Source organism: Alligator sinensis, unplaced genomic scaffold (assembly GCF_000455745.1).
Source record: "Alligator sinensis unplaced genomic scaffold, ASM45574v1 scaffold1457_1, whole genome shotgun sequence".
Lineage (NCBI taxonomy): Eukaryota > Metazoa > Chordata > Crocodylia > Alligatoridae > Alligator > Alligator sinensis.
Window position 1 is genome coordinate 29,086 of NW_005842845.1, and position 15,867 is coordinate 44,952.

General features: G+C 53.8%; 1 protein-coding gene across 3 annotated transcripts in view; it reads right to left on the minus strand.

The window, feature by feature from the left end:
* Window positions 1-4,201: 4,201 nt before the first annotated feature.
* The window catches only part of LINGO3 (leucine rich repeat and Ig domain containing 3), a 95,975-nt gene continuing 84,309 nt past the window's right edge, over window positions 4,202-15,867 (minus strand). For all 3 annotated transcript variants that reach the window (XR_003091778.1, XR_003091779.1, XM_006035493.2), the window contains one exon: window positions 4,202-4,688. The gene's annotated coding sequence lies outside the window, so the exon portion shown is untranslated. The remainder of the gene's footprint in view (window positions 4,689-15,867) is intronic.

Below are 15,867 nucleotides of genomic sequence, written 5' to 3' on the forward strand. Positions count from 1 at the left end.
CCAGCCTCCAGTTTCTCAAGGTGTCCCTTTGGCAGCGAGATGCCAAGAAGAGGGCACAGTGTGTCTGCGAGGGCTCCACCAGCTCCCTATGCAGTGGGGTTTCCGTTGACTTCCCTTCTGTTACTCCTGATTTACTCCTGATTCAGGCTTTGTGCATCCATGAGTGTCGGTGCAGCTCTTCCCCTTCAGTAACGGCCAGACACTTGCATCAGAAGTAATACATCTGGAAAGCTGAGGTCATGAGAGAATGACAATGGACTCTAGCCATACTCCAGCAGCATAGTGGGGCCACAGAGGAGGCAAAATGGTCTCTAAGGGGACCCCTGCTAGCACAGAAGCTGATCAGGGATGGCGTATATATAGCTGTTGGTATAGAGGTAGGTCTGAGCCCGGGATGGGGGTAAAAGAGAATCTGCTGCCCACAGGAGGAGGGGGGACTGGGGATTTCTGCTCCAGCAGCTATGGGCATTGGAGTAGCCCAAAGCCCCCAACCCCCTTGATCAGCCTATATCATGGTACACGCACACGTAGCATAAGCTATAGTGGCTCCCTTTTCTGGGCTGACCCTTCTGTGCCCCACCACAAGATGTGTAAAGCAGCATGTGTCCCTTGGAGACCAGGTCCTGTTTGTATTAGTAGTGCTACCGCTGTGTCTACCTCAGCCAGAGAGGGGATGTGATGATGTGATGTATCTGCATGCAAGATTGTACCGAGCATAAATACCAATGTCGGAGGAACAGCCCGCCATGAGCCAAGAGAAGATAACTGCAGTGGAAGGAAGGCAGTGAATGGGGGATGAACAGCAGGAGGCCTCCACTTCCACCAGGGAGCTTCTCCAGGCAGTGGAGCTAGCTCCCAAGGGAAGTAGCGGGAACCCCAGTATTTGGGCATTTAAATGCACCTTTGGGAACAGCTCTGTAGGGGCCAGGCAGGTATGGGCCAGATGACTGAGCAGGGGCTGGGGAGAGGAGGCCCTCTCCCCAGGGTGTCTTCCCAAAGCTGTTGTGCTCGCTACCATAGTCTTCCTCAGCGTCAAGGTCACTTGGAGGATGCTGTGCTCCTCAAGCCCTAAAATTGCCACGTTTTCCGCATGCAACATGTGCACAGAATAAAAAAACGCACCTTGTATTTGAAAGGAAGGAAAAGAGATCTTCCTTGTAGTAAATAAGTAGCAGCAGCAGCTAAGGAGGTGAGTCTTGTGCAGATTTTGCACGCGCTTTTGCTCAGGGAGGCAGAAACTGCTTTTGCCATCTTTCCATTTCCAGTAGCTGGTTTTGGGGGAAAAAGGAGCATGTTGTACAAGTGAATATATGTCAACATTGGATAGGTAGTGCAGGGATTTGCCTCAGCAGTTCAAGGGGGGTGAGGACATCAACTTGGATGGGCTCAGGTCTCTTCCAAAATGTTTCCCCTCCTTGCCTGGCTCTCCCCTGGCCCTGTCACCTCTTTGGTGACTTGTGGTCCAGCTAGTTTCTCCCTATGATTGCAAAGCATAGTGCTGTCCCATCAGCTTTGCTCATCAGGAGATGATGAATAATAGGCAGAGGGGTGCCGTGGGAGGTGGATTGTGCGAGCACCGGTGAGAGACAGCAGTCGCACGTCCCTTCACATCCATGCCTGCCTAGGCTCCAGCTCCCCAAGCTCCAGCTGATCAATGGGTTTGACAGTGACCTTTCAGACATTGCTTCCTCTCGCTCCCTTCCCACACGCCTGCCAGCTCAAGTTAGTTGTGCTCGGGTTGAGCTGCCTCCCCCTCTTCTTTAGAACAACGTGGGACTCCCGGCAGGCCAAGCAGCCTCTCCCGTTCCCTCGGGCAGGGATTTACGGCAAGTGTAGAGTCAGAGAAAATGAGGGTTGGAGGTCACATCTAGTCCAACCCCCTACTCAAAGCAGGACCATCCCCATCTAGATCATCCCAGCCAAGGCTTTGTCTAGCTGGGTCTTGGGTAGCCTGTTCCAGCGCTGGTAACCTGTTGCAGCATGCTACAGGCGCTCTCCAAAGGCAGCGTGTTGTGGGGGTTGGAGCCCAGACCTGTGAACCAGGCAGCCTGTGCTCCTGTCCCAGCTGTTCCCCAAGAGTGTGAACGAGTTGTTGGCTCATTTAATGGCTCATATTCCCTGGCTATAAAATCTAGGCTATTCCCAAAAGCCCTGTAGACAGAAATGCTGTCACCCTTGCAGCCTCCCGTATGCAAGAGCATTATTACTTCTTTCACAAAAGGGAAGATTAGAGCCTTACACTGATTTTCAACATCAGAGCTAAGCCTGGAGCAGGTCTCTGGAGTCCCAGTCCAGTCTCTGGAGTCCCAATCCAGTGCATGTCATCACAAGGTGACACTCAACTGCCTTTCTAAAGGGGCTTTGGGAGGTTGATGACCCTTGCTGGATTAAACATTAGCAGGAAAATTAGAAAAGAGCTGTCTATAGCTTGTAGCTGATAACGGGCTGTGATGCATTCTCTACCTCTGCCATTCTCCTTTTAATTCTTCATTTTCCCTTTCTCTGGTCTAACGCCTAGCAGCGCCCTTCCTAAAGGATTCCCCTTAAAACTGCCGAGGGGCATGGATGTCAGCCCTCCTGGGTGAGCAAGGAAAAGGGGTTGAGCACTGGTTTTGGCTTCCATGCAGGGAAAAGACTAAAGAAGGGCCCCTTAGTGTCCTGAGGCTCTAGGTTCAATGGAGACAGGTACAGGGCTGGAGGGAGGGTTACAACTCTCATCTTGTGCTACTCACCCGGGGTTCAGGGAAGACCTTTGGAGCTCAGATCCGGGCGCCAGCTGGTCCAGAACATATTGCCAGTGGCCACTAGTATCAGATGAAGGCACAAGAAACTCCCCAGAGGACAATGATGCCAGAACTCTCCCAGACGGGGACGCGTTAGCGGGGAAACCGCTCAGGTTTCTTTCTTTGTTCCTTTTCTGAAGCAGCGGTGGTTTTGTTCCCATCCCCTTTTGGGATGAGGCTTCCTGCTGGAAAAAACGGGCTCTAAAGAAAGTTCCTTAAAAAAACCCAACTATGGTCTCTTCCCAAGGAAATTGCAGGGGAAAATTAGAGGCTGGATTTAGGGTTGCCCCACAGCCCCCACCCTGTGCAGCTGCAAAGCTCCCAGGAGGGAGCCCGGGCAATGCAGGAGCCACCTGCTCAATGGGAGCCCCTGAGTGGGGTGTACTGGCCAGGCAGGGCCAGCTGGGGAGCATATCAAAGAGGGGGAAATAGGAGCCAGCATCTCCTTATGGGCAGGGCTGTACTGGAACCGAGCTGGGCCCAAGAGGCCTGGGGAAGGGAGCACATGCCACTTCTGTGCGCTTGAACCAGTGACCACCGGAAACCTGAGATCCTGCTCCTGCCTTTGTTTCAAGGTAATTTGCATCATCACAGATCCTCACAGGAGGCGAGAGGCTCCAGACCAGCTATGAATAGCCAGCCCAGAGGAGTTTTCCATCTCTCGACTCCTCTGCAAAATCCTATGAAATATGAACCTTCATTTCTACCCAGGAGAACTTTTACAGTCTTTTCTCCAATGCCTGAGGAAGGGTGTTTGTGCCCAAAAGCTTGCAATTAAAAAAATTTTTTTTTTTTTTTTTGGCAAAAATCTGGTTGGTCTAATAAAAGATATCATCTCTACTACAAGTCCCGATTGCCTTTTCCTCTAGACCAATACGGCTGCAACCTGCATACCTGAACCAGTGATGAATTTCTTAGTGGGTTTATATAAAGACGGCCTGAGGGATTTTTCTGGCTTTTTTTCTTTGCCTCGGAAATATCAGGGCTGTCATAATATATTTGCCCTGGCTTTGTCAAAAAAACTCTGCGGGTGACTCAAGTGTAGGCTGGGAGCTTTCTCAGCCATTAATTGAAGTTCAAGTTCACCCATGATTGAAATAGAAACCTACACACCGACTTTGTGACATACGGGCAGGAGCTACACCCTTCACCGGGGAACTGGGGATTGCCACAGCGATGGCTTTTCACATTTTGAGATGCAAACAGCAGCCCAGAAAGGATAGGCTTGAGAACCACCAGCTTATTTTGCACCAGCCATCCTATGGTAATAACCGCTCGTAGCCGCTGCTGAGCGGGGTTGGACTCTGACCAGTGATCGGACCAGACCAGAGGTGAAGGCTGCATGCAGGCTTTTGCAGCTTCCCTAACCCATCCATGCTGGGGATTTGGGGAACTGAAGCAGTAAACTTCCAGCGAGCTGAATTATTTTTAATTTATAAGGAAATTGGTTTGCCTCCCGGTGGGAGATAAGATCTTTAAATGCACCCGCTGGAAAATTGCATTTTCTAATTGTCTTATTTTTTTGGCTATTATTTTAATACTGTGCTGCTGGGAAGCCTCTTCATCACCTCGCTCTGTGCAGAATGGCGGGTTATCTATAGCATCGAGGCCCGTTATTGCTGTTTCTCTGAGTGACCTCATTGCTTTGAGCGGCTGATAAAAGTGCAGCGCTGGAAATGAAGGGCCGTTCAGGTCTGTGGGTCTCCACGATTCAAAGCACCCTGGATGCTCACTTATGTGGGTCAGCATCTTGTGATGGCTGCTCCAGCCTCTTTGAGCAGGAGGAGATGGTGGTTGTCATCTGGCTCCTACCAAAACCTCATTGACTGGGGTGGTGCCGTCCAGGATCTACATGTAGACTGCGATGGTGATCAGCTCTCTGTTGCAACACAGCGGTAGTGAGGCCTGGGTGCCGGGGGGAAGAGAAGGAGATGTTAAGCATAGATAGTGCGCTGTTTGCAGAAGCCGTAGCAGTGTTGTCACTGGAGCTTTATGAGACATTGGTACATTTTTAGCAACACTTAGTGATGAGCTCAGCTAGACACCCAGGAGCTCGGAACCTCTCCTAGCTTTGTAGACATTTGGGTCTGGAAGGTTTTAGATCTGAGCATTAGGCAACAGGCACATTTGCCCCACTGCTGCCCTTTGCCCCCTGGCTGAGAGCTCTCGAGGGAGTGGAGTTAGAGCCGTTCCTATCCCAGGAGTCCTGGGAGCCTCCAGGATGAGGTGGGCTGACCCTATGGGGCTATGTGACACATCACTGATTCACAGCGCTGTCATGCTGTGATGATAGGAGGATGCAGGAAATGACCAAGTGCAGGGTAATGAAGCTGCCCCCTCTTTTTCGGCCAACAACTGCTCCCCCCTCTCCTTGACCCTCCTACCTCTCCCCGTTTGCTGGGCTGTGTAGCTGGCTGTGTAGGTTTTCAACCCACGATGAAAGAACTTGTGAAGGCATTTGCAGTTTGGACTCTGCCTGTCTGAGAAGAAAGGCAAGGGCTGTTCAGTGCCATGGCTGAGGTTGCTAGGCCAGCATCGGGGGATAGTCAGGCTGCTACAATGGGGCTATGCACCGGCTTGAAATCCATAGGCCTTTCCAAGGCCAGAAGTGTGTGTGTGTGTGTGTGTGTGTGTGTAATGAGGAATCTGCCCTTTCCAGTGGCATCAATGGCCTCTTCTTGGCCCTGTGGGGTCATGACATATATGACTCTGCCCCTGACACAGCTCCAGGACTGAGTATTGCCCAGACTGGGCTTCAGACCAGAGATGTATGGGGGCAGCACAGGGGGAATAGTAAAAAACCTTTGTAGTTTTGCTCTCATCGGTGCCTCTTCTTTCCGGCAGAGGGCAGCATTAACCACTCATTTTGCCTTTATTCCCTACCTGAAGGCTCTGCAGATGACTGGCTCTGTGTGAACGACCCAAATATTGCAGGGGGCTAAGGGGGCTGTGCCTTTCCCATCTTCTCTGACTCTCCCGAGGATGTGGTCTCAGCTGGCTGTGCTCTGCTTTACCCTCCTGCTTACCCCAGCACTTGATATGAGCTGGTGCTGCATGGAGAGGGGATGTGTGGGCTGGGATACAGGAATCCAGGACAGTAGAAGTGACTCCTCTTGTTCATCTCCCACATCTATTGGGTTGGGGCTGAGGAGGATACTGGAGGCTGGGGACCATGGAGAAAGCCCATGTCAGGGCGAAATATTAAGGGTCCCCAAAAGATTTTAGTGCCCCTTATGTTGTTATGTAGACCCCGGGGTATGTGGGTGGGTGATGCTTTGTCCCCCACTGCTTGGATGGGAAGCGTCTCTTGGCAAAGGTGACTGGGTGGGGAGAGCAGCTCATGGAGCAGCCTGTTGTTTCAGACTCCCTGCATCCCTGGGAGCTTGGGGAAGGGGTCAGTTCCCAGGTGCATCTATTTGGGGAATCAGATGACCCCCATCAGCCCTTACCTTTGAGCAGCCAGGAAGTCTCCTAGTTGGGATGGATGAGGCCGTATAATGGGGAAACATGTAGGGTTTCCTCTCGGAGCCTGGGGGAATAAGGGAGGCTGGCAGAGCCAAGAGATCTAACCAGGAGCTCAGACCAAGAGACAGTCAGTTCTGCAGCTGCCAGGACCTGCCCCTTGCGGGGGGGACAATGAGATGGGAGTGGGGGGAAAGGACAACACGATCCAAGACCTCCTTGGTAGGCAGCTGCTTGGCAAACCAGACCTAGAGGCCCAGCAGCAGGCAGCTGTGCAAGTGGGGTGAGACAGAGGCTGGCGCCTGGAGCAGGGCAGGGGAGAGATCCAATTAACTTCACATCCTTGGCTTGCTTTGGCATTGGAGATACTCGAAATCCTGCAAACTCTGCTCTAAGTGCTGGGCCAAATAGCCCTGGAGGGGCTTATGGAGTTACGTGCCATGACGGGTCTGGCTTTTGACAGAGTCTTTTTCAAAGCATCTGATTAACCTAAGAGTCCCGATAGCTCAAGAGCCTTTTCAATGAGGCTCTGCTTGGCTCAGGGCTCCTGAAGTGGCCTCCAGTCTGTTCCCTGGGTAATTACCCAGTAATTACCTTTCCACCAGGTAATAATTGCTGCTCCCCCCAAACTCCTGTGCAAGCAGCTGCTCTGGAGGATGGCTTCAATGGGGGATTCAAGGGAGGACGTGCTTTGCTAAGCACAGGGCAGACCAGCCAGGGCTGTTAGACCACAGGGGCTCCCTGCAGGGCTGCGGCTCCCTGTGTATTTCTCAGGCCCGTCACTCCTATCCTAGGCCGTCCTGCCCATTAACCAGGTTCAGCTTCCCTGGGCCTTGGGGTTCCCTGTGTGTTAACTCATCCCAGTCTGAGGCTTTTCTAATGACGTGCAAGGGAGCAGGTCACACTAGCTATGAAGGTGAGGCAAGGCAGTGAGAACCAGGGACAGGGAGACGGGACCCCTGCCGAGTCCTTCTCTTCTCTGCCATTGCCTTGCTGTGTGGCTTTGGTCCCCCTTGTTTTGCCTCAGCTCCCCCATCTCCAAAGCGGCGACGGGGCTAGTTCCTTCGTACCGGGCAGCGACGGCTCCCTGCAGCAAACACAGCAACAGGTCTCGACAGCTACCACTGCATTCCCAAACAGGGGGACTTGGCTAGAGCGATAACGCTTGGCGCTCGATGTGGCCTCTGTGCTGTCCTTCGGGACACTCGGCAAAGACCCACCTGCGCCTCTGAATCAGGCAAACCTCCAGCCCAGCTTCATGACTATGCAGATGAGAGGAGAAGAGCAGCTTGTGATCCTAGGATCAATAGGGAAGGGTGAAAAGGCTGTTATTTCCAGGCTGCAGAATCAATAGGGCTTAACAGGAGTTGGCTGCTGTGAGCTACTCCAGCAACCTCCTCATGTACCACTGCAGGCTGATGAGGAGGTGGGATCATTGGCGTTGGGGAGATCTACCCACTGCGTGGACGGGGAGCCAGGGAGCTCAGCTCTGCTGGGAGGAATCAGCGGGTCACAGCTCTGCCAAGGACACCGACTTGGGAAGCAGTCATCTGGTGCCCTGCCACATACTGGGGACCACTGGGGAGGGCTGGGATGAGGATGGGTCACTGGAGGAAGCTCAGGGTGGGGAAAGGTGGGATGTGAAGGGAGGTGGTGACAGCTGAGTGGGTGGTTCAGGGGCCTTACTGGTAGTAGTCCCAATCAGGTGGTCACATGGTAGCCTGAGTGGTGTAGGGTTAGGTAGCCAGGGTATAAGACCAGACCCAAGGAGCAGGGCTGCCAGTTGCAGCTGGGGAGCCGAAGGGTGAACATCTCCCGGCTGGAGTACTGCTGCTCCCAGAGCAGCCTGGAGGTCAAGGGTAGGAACCATGGGGATGGAGGAGGTTCCCGGTCCCGGGTCATGACCTAAAACTACACCCTGCTGGGGTTGGATGGTGTGATGGGGCTGCTGGTGGCAGGCCTGAAGGACTGTGCATAGGCAGGCTGGAGTAGAGGCCCAGTGAAGGGCAGAGAAAGAGTGAGCCCAGCAAGGGTGGAAGAGCTGGAAGGGTCCAGAGGGGTCCTCAGGAGGGGTCCAGAGTCACTATGTGATCCACAAGCTCAGAGAGCGGGGACAGCGTTTCCAGTGGCCTGAGAAAACGGACTCGTATGGGAGAGAGGGCTAGCTGCTCGAAAACCTTGACTGGCCCATGCTGGGGCCAGGACCAGAACGGTCCTGCCAACCACGAGGCACGGCCAGAAGCTAGAGGCCTGGAGTCCCGACCGGCTTTGAGATATGGCCCGGACTTGCAAGCCAAAGGTCCTGGAGGTGGCCACTGCTGAGAGGGAAAGGGCTCTAGGGAATTTGCAGCCCAGGATGATGGCAGAGGTTAGGCCACTTGAGTAGGAGGGATCCAGGTTGGGGTCCGAATGTTCAGTTGGTAATATAGTGGGGCCGGAGCCACATAGTGATGCCATCTGCGAGGCATGGGACATGGTATCAGGGCGATACAGTGCTGTGTATTACGCCCTTGGCATCAGAGCATTAAATGGGCAGCCTTCTGCCTAGGAACAACTACTTCTGAGTTGCATCAAAGGCACGGCAGGTGAGTCAAGTGGGCGAATTGCCCTAGACAGGTGGGCAGGACAATGGTTGCACCGGCCTCGAAGTCCCCCTGTCACGCGCAGGGTATAGTTCTCTTCTGAGGATCATCTGGGCAAATACCAGTTGAATAACTCTGCCGTTGCAAGTGGTCGTGTGTTGGTAGCACCCTTGTCTTACTAGCTTTGGCCCTGTAGCATGGCATAGGGGATTCTTGGCTCCGTTTGCATATGAGGCTTTGAGGGCAGAAGCAGGGGGCACAAGGAGGAAGGAGGATGCAGAGGGGCCATGGGTGCAAGCCCAGGCTCAGGTGACCATATGCCATGGCCCATCCACTTGAAATTCAGGGAGCAAGCGACAAGGTGCTGACAGCTCTTCAATAAAGCCTTCCCTGTCCACCTTGGTGATGTTCAGTGAGAGGGGCAGGGGATGCAGAGGAGACCCAGAACCCTGTTTCCCATGCCATGGCCCTGCCTGGACCCTGCCTGCCCCAGCGAGCAGGATCTGCCTCTCCTTTCCCAGTTCCTGCTGCCCTCTTGGCCTTCCCCCATCCCTTGTCAGCTGTAGTGCTGGGTGCTCCTGGGCCTGGTTTTCTTCTGTCACGGAGAGATTGAGGCAGTCCCAGTGTGATGCTGAGCTGAGTTTGTGGAGCATCTGGTAGAGCCAGGTCTAATGCTGATAGAGCCTGATGCCTGCATTTCCAGCCAGCCGTGGCTGTTTCTTGGCTCCGAGTTGTGCTGCTCGAGGTTGGGGTTAGTTAGGACGTGAACTGCCAGAGGCTGGGTGCACCCAGGAAAAGAGATGGTTCCCACCATGTCCGGGAGCTAAAATAGGTTTGATGAAAAACATACATCCACCACAAATGGGGTACAGCAGCCGTCGAGCGCTGCCCACATACAAACACATGGATACGGGCTCACAGTATCTGCCCTTTGCTACCTCTCTGCTACCTGGGAACCCAGGAGACTTGTACAGCCCAGCTGTGGGGACCGCAATTGGGAAATGCTTTCTTCAGCTGCCCATCAGCATGGTCACCCTGGGCTCCCGCAGCCTGCCTGGGTTCACACACTGTCATGACTGGGAATGGGGACTTGGGGTGTGAATTCAGCAGGTTGGAGTCTGGCACACACACAGGAGCCTGCACAGAGGGACTGGATGCTACAGCCTGCTGCAGGGAGGTACAACATCTCCACTGTGGGGCCAGGACCAGCTGGGATGCTGGTAAACAGGTGCATGGACCAGCTTAAGCAAACGGATGCTGGTAAAGAGATGCATGGACCAGCTTAAGCAAACACTTGCATCCCAGAACGCATTGTGTAGACTGGCTGCCACTGGTTGGGACACTGCAGTGTACCCCAGGCAGGTGGGCTATTGCAATGGCAACATGCTGGCATGACATGCGCCAAGGAGCTGGTACTCGGCTCCACTGGTCAAGGCAGAGTGGGTGATGGGCCCACGGACCAGGAGCTGACCAGCTCGGGTGCTGTTGTGGGAGTTTCTCTTCAATGGGGAACTTGTCAGATGGTTCCTAACTCCGATCGGCTTCGGGAAGAGGGAGATCTGCTCCTGTGGTGAGACTTAGGAGGCACCTTAAGACCTGAGCCCAGGCAGCATCTCTATGCTTGGACTGGATGAGGCTTGAGGTCTAGAAACAGGTGAAAGGGAGATGGCCACAGGGCAGGCATGCCAGGAAAATCAGCAAGGCAGCTAAGCAGGGGCCTGCCTGCCAGCATGGCTCTCCCTCTACCTGGCCTACAGCTGACAGCAGAGGCAGCATTGAAAAGTAAAAGCTGATAAGAGAAGGGTAGGATTGTGTATGTGGTTCGCTCTTAATTGACCTCCCACTTTCCCTGGGGCTGAGAGGAAAAGCCTAAGCTTGGTGCTGTTTATAAGGCCATATTTATAAATGCGGCATTCATAATTAATAATAGATTAATAGCAGTGGCAGTGTGTTAGCACACATGCATTAATCATTTATTAGTTATTAATCAGCAATTGATTCCTCCCCAGTGGTTGTTTTGTAGCAGACTCTATTAAGAATTTGAAAGTCGCCGGCAAGCAACTCCCCCCCGCAATCGATAGCAATTCAGTAGCCCATCAATTCACGTTGGGAAGGGAGCAGAGCTGCAACCCTAATGTAAATTATGCCTATTAACTTGTCCTCATGCGCTCTCTAAAAGACCTGCTTGCCCCACGTAATGACAAACGGGCTAAGTTCTGAGCGCTCATTATTTCTTGTTCCTTTCCCGTCAGCTAGGGTCAAAGTCAAGAGCCCTGCTCAGGGCGGGGCTGCAGGGGGTCCTCAGGAACGTTCATCTGAAGTGACTTTGAAAGTAGATTAGCTCACCATTATTAAGCCCCTGTGTGGACACTTATTCGCCATTAAAACAACCGTGATTCAATTTCTGTTCCTTCATCTCCAAGGAGAATTAACTTCAATTGAATTAAGGCTGCTTGACTTCTGAATAAGCGTGTCTACACGGGGCTGATGAATCCACATTAAAATCTCTCTCTTCGTATGGACTTCTCCTAGTGTCCCATGTTGGCAGGCTCTTAGACGGGGCTGTCCATAGGTGCAGGGTGCATACAGCATCATGCTGGGTTTGAACTCGCTTTCATTTCTTAGCATTGCTTATTATGTTTCACTAGTGCACTGCAGAGCGCCGGTCCTGGAGCAGCGTGCTAGGTGCTGTACAGACACCGCTGTGTATGAGATGAGGCAGCAGGTGGCTGCAGATAGATGGGGGAGTGTGGGGAAGGTTTGCAGGAGCCTTTGCTACCTAATGCTGCCGCTGCCATGTAACTCAATCCTTAGCCTGGCTGTTGCAGGGGTGGGACGGCTGTTTTGTTTTAGTGGGTGAATGCGTGGACGCCAGGCTGACAGCCCTGCAGGGCAGGGGCTGCAGCAGATAGAGCAGGCGTGGCGAGTGTCTCGCCCTGTCCTCAATCCTAATGGTCCAAGAAGCCCCCTGGGGCATGAGGCTGAGACCACCGTGGAGAGCCCCCAAGCAGCAGGCTCTTTTCTCTGCCCCAACAAGGGGCTGTGTGACCTCGCCTGCTGCTGGCAGACGAACACCTCCTTGGTGGTGCAGATTAAGAGTCTCCACAGAGTCCTTGCGGCTGTTGCTCTCTTCCCTTGTGGCCTGGGGCAAAGCCGTGGAGCTCATGACATTGCTCCTGATTAAGCAGGCCCAGCCCAGCCCTCCTCCATCGCCCCTGGGTCACACGAGCAGAGCTGGGGTGGAGTGCAGCCCTCACTGGGGAGCATCCTCACCAGAAAGGGGCTCCCTCCATCCTCTGGGGATTGTAACCCCTGTGCTGCCCCGTCCCTCTTGTTGGGGGGAAGGAAATGACACAGGAGCCAGCACTGGTTTTTCCCCCAGGTGTATTTCACATGCTTCTTACATATAAAAAATGCGCATGTTCTGGGCTGACGAACCCTTCCGCAGGAGCCGGCGGGAAATTCCCAGCTCCTCCATTTTCATGCCTCCCCCCTCCCCCCGAGAATTAAAGACAAAACCAGACACTGAACAAGGACTTGCTGTGCAGATGACACCGTAGGGACTCTGGACACAATGGCATGCATAGCTCGGAAGAAGGGTAGGGGCAGGATCAACTCAGCATGCTCAGGGGCATGGGTCCAAGGCAGAGGCAATGATGGGACAGGGTGAAAACAAAGGAAGAAGCTCCCAGGCTGGAAGTCCAAGGGCAGAAATGTTGGCATCTTCAGCAATGGATAGAAATAAGCCCTGCTTCTTGCCAGATGGCAAGGGAGAGGAGAGGGATGGCGTGATATCAATGACCAGCTGAAGATATGCAGCAGGGATGTGGACCAGGATCAGAGCCCCGAGCACAGGCCTGTTTTGCTCTGCCGTTCTCGCTGCTTGTCTCTTGGTACAGCATCTGGCCTATGTGGATCTGAAGGTTAACGTACGAGTGGGAGTCAGACCCATGCCTGTTTGCTTCTAGGGCCCATGTCTCAGGGACATGGGCCTTAGAGAGATGCTGGGGCCTGGATGCTGGTGTCCAAGATTGGGCCGTTGGGGCTGTGTGTGTAGAGTTGCAGAACCACGTCGGAGGTGCAAGCAGGGGGAACTGGTCCAGGAGTCCCTTCACTGTCCCAGGTGATCTCTGCACCTGGCTAAGACGCTAGCCCATGGTTGGGCAGGTCTCAAGGCTCTGTCAAGGCAGGAAGAACCCACTTCATCAGGTACCACATCGTTGTGCTGACAGCCACGTATGACCTCTCCGTACTCCACATGCTAAGAGGCACCAGGCCACTTGGGCTAAGGCTCATGCTGAGCAGAGCTGTGGGAACAGCCCAGTACGATGGCTGATGCCAGGGGCAGCCCCCAAGGGGAAGATGCCCACGTGCCAGTGCATTTCACAACTGATGGAGCTGGGATCTGTGGCCTCCCAGGGCTGAGCAACGGGCAGGATGGGGTGACAGTTGGTTGCTTGCTCCTTTGGGAGCATGATGCTCCTGCACCAGTCCCTGAGGCAGGCACCGGGGAAGGAGACCCCCCCTGCTGCTATCTGCATATGCAGCCTGTGCATCCAATTCTTTGCCCAGATATTTGCTTGAGGGCTGGCTCCCTTCCTGACTGCCAATCCCTTGCTGGGGCAGAAGTGACCACAGGGCTATTCAGGAAGGAAGAGAGGAAGCCCACAGCCTAGGGTGGTGGCATGCAGGAGACACGGGGAGGGGAATGGAGGATGTGCTGCGCCTGGCAATGAAGTTCAGTGCGGGAGGGTCCGCAGGGGAGAGGGCAGTGCTTGGTGTCCAGCAGTCCAAGCACGTGGGTTAATTTGCACTGATATTTATGCTTCCAATTTCTCATGGGCTTTTTTAACACTATTTGTGGGGCCAAGCATCCGCATCATCATCACAATGACAAGTATCAGCTCAGGTCCTGCCTCAAGGAGACCTGCTCTGCTTTGCCACTGAACAGCCACGATCTTTGCTCATCTCCCACAGCCTCAAAGAAGAAATGTATTGGGAATTGGGCAAGAGATGCTTCTGCCTGTGGTCATCTTAAGAGGTGCTGCAGTTGTGTGGACGCAGAGAGAGGGAAGGGGTCAAGGCAGCCAGCGAGACCCTAGGGCTCCTGACTCGGCTGTGCACGCTCGTACTGCTTGGCTGTATCTTTCCATATGGTCTACATGCTGCAAGTGCAGCAGCCAGGGGAACTGAGGGTATCCATGCAGTAAACTTGTCATGTCCAGCCATGGTGCCTTCTCACACTGGGCTACTCTGAGCACAGGATAGCCCCACAGCAGGCTAATTAGCACAGGGCAGGCTAATTGGCTTGGTCACTGAGCTGTTTTAATTAGCTGGCCTGGATAACTGGGTTTAGGGCATGGCCTGCCCAGGGCAGTGCAGTGCATTTGAGGGTGCTGCTGCTAGGCATGGTAAACTTCCAGCTCCACTGCTATCCACAGCCTCTGTGGTCCTGGGGCTGCAGCAAGTGCCTGCACTGTACGGCCTCAGGGAGAATAGCCCATTTTGGAAACGTTGCCTCTAAGGGCAAGATAAATAAGGGAAAAAAAAATACCAGGCTTTTAGAAACAGGCAAAGAGCCAGTGCCGCAGCTCCTCCGAGCAGTGAGGCAACGTTGGCCGTGCAAGGCAGGAGCCTGGGGCCCAGATCTGGTCTGGACGGGGATCGTGGACAGTGGCTGTTCTGCGGGGAGGAGCTGCCGAGTGTTACACCGGCAAGCGTCTTTCTGACCTGGACTCTGGGCACAAAGCGGCCTCCTCTTGACTCCAGTGGCTATCTACCCCCATGCTCCTTGTTGCTAATGGCATTTGCTGTGCATAGAAATGGGCCCTTTGCCTCCTGCCCCTGCTGCCCTGTGCCCTGGGGAAGCCTCAGCTCCACATGCACTATCACTCACTGTGCAGATCGTGGTGCCGCAGGCAGAGAAGGCCTGTACTTTCCCAAAACTGGTTAAGCAAAGACCCTGTTTCCATGCACTCTGCACTGCCTGTTGTGGCCGCTGAGTCTAGGCAGTAGCAGAGAGACCCCGTTCATTCCTGCACCCTGCTGCTTAAGTTAAAGGTGACACTCACAGCAAGACAGGGCCTTGGACATGGTACAGCATTCACCTGAGGGCAGTGGTGGGCATGCTTGTCCAGAATGAGACCCCTGCACTATCCTGCCCCTTTTTTACACCCCGCTATCTCCTCCAGCGCTCCCAGCACCTTGCAAACAATAAACCACAAATTAAGCTTCACCTCCACGAAGCAGGGCAGTAAAATGCCTTTGCAGCTAGCATGCCGAATAAATAATAGCAAGCAGGGATGACTGCATGTAAGGAGAGGGAGGTCCAGAGAGGAGAAATGGCTTGTTTTGGGGTTGGGGAGCACTGCAAAGACAGAGCGGGCAAGAACGGCGGCATCCTGGCTCCTGTTCTTCGCCGCTAGATGGCATTGCCTTCTCAACCCTCTTCAGAGCAGTGATGGCTTTTACTGGACCAATTGATTAGCTGGGAGAACTGTTATTATTGAAGCTTCCAGCATCTTTCCGCAGGCCCGGAAAGGAAGCAGAGACAGCAGGGCGGAGGAAGGGTAGCTTGTACCTGAATCCTTGTCTAACATCTCTCCCACCTCATCAGCTGGCCCAATTAAAGATATCGCCCCCCCCAAAAAAAACCCTCCCCATTTGCGGCTTGCATATGTCCTGGCCCATCACGGCTACAACAACATGCCAATCCTACTTAACAAGAGGCACCCAAATAGCATCGAATTCTGGGTGCGGGGTATGGGATCGGTGTGCTGCAGTGACGGAGGGCCTGCCAGCTCTGCTTAACACAAGGAATGGGGAGGCTAATGAGAAGACAGGTGGCAGAAGACTGCTCCTGATGGAAGGGACCTGATGAGCCAGCTGCACTGTACAGAAACACCGTCCCAGGGGCAGGAAGGAGCCGGTGCAGTCGTGACTAAATGCATGAGTGCCAACCTGGAGGGCTGGCAACCTGGAGTGCCAACCTCCACCTCCACCACACGGTCTGGCCCGAACCAGCGAGCCCAGTCACACCC